The sequence below is a fragment of the Condylura cristata genome, unplaced genomic scaffold, assembly GCF_000260355.1.
Source record: "Condylura cristata isolate star-nosed mole 26May11 unplaced genomic scaffold, ConCri1.0 scaffold00027, whole genome shotgun sequence".
NCBI classification, from domain to species: domain Eukaryota; kingdom Metazoa; phylum Chordata; class Mammalia; order Eulipotyphla; family Talpidae; genus Condylura; species Condylura cristata.
In genome coordinates, this window is record NW_004567128.1 from 27,538,270 (window position 1) to 27,538,922 (window position 653).

Below are 653 nucleotides of genomic sequence, written 5' to 3' on the forward strand. Positions count from 1 at the left end.
AAGCAAAGAAAACAGTGAGTGTAGGAAATGAAAATCATCATCCAAATGAAAGAAGAATTAAGTTTTGAACTAAGACAAGAAATGTGGGAGTGTGGCGGAGGACTCTGGGTCCTGGTGCTCCCTGTTCTGTCAACAAGGACAAGAGAGATCCCAAGATGTCCTCATAAGCCTTATTCTTGCAGACCTACTATGAGGAGCACAAGTGGCAGCACCCAGACTCCTATGCCCTCTTCCAGAATTCTCCAAGAAATGTTCCAAGAAATGGAAGACCCTGTCTACTAAGGAGAGGTCCAAGTTTGAGAATAGGGCCAAAAATGACCACGCTTGCTACAACAGGGAGATACAGAAATTATATTCCTGCCAAAGGTGATAAGAAAGGAAAAGAAAAGGACTCCGGTTTTCCTAAGAGGCCGCCATCTGCCTTCTTCCTGATTTTCTCTGAACATCCACCCAAAGATCAAAAGTGAACCCACTAGGGCCCTCGCTGGTGGTGCAACAGGTTAATGGCAACACTATGAATTTAGCCACAGCTGCCTTAGCACCAGTTCGATCCCCAGCCAGGGAGCTGACCCACATGACGCGGCAGACCTCTCCTGACCTGCCCGCTGTTCCCCTCAGCAGTGGACTTTGTCAGTCAGCCTGTTCTGCTCCCC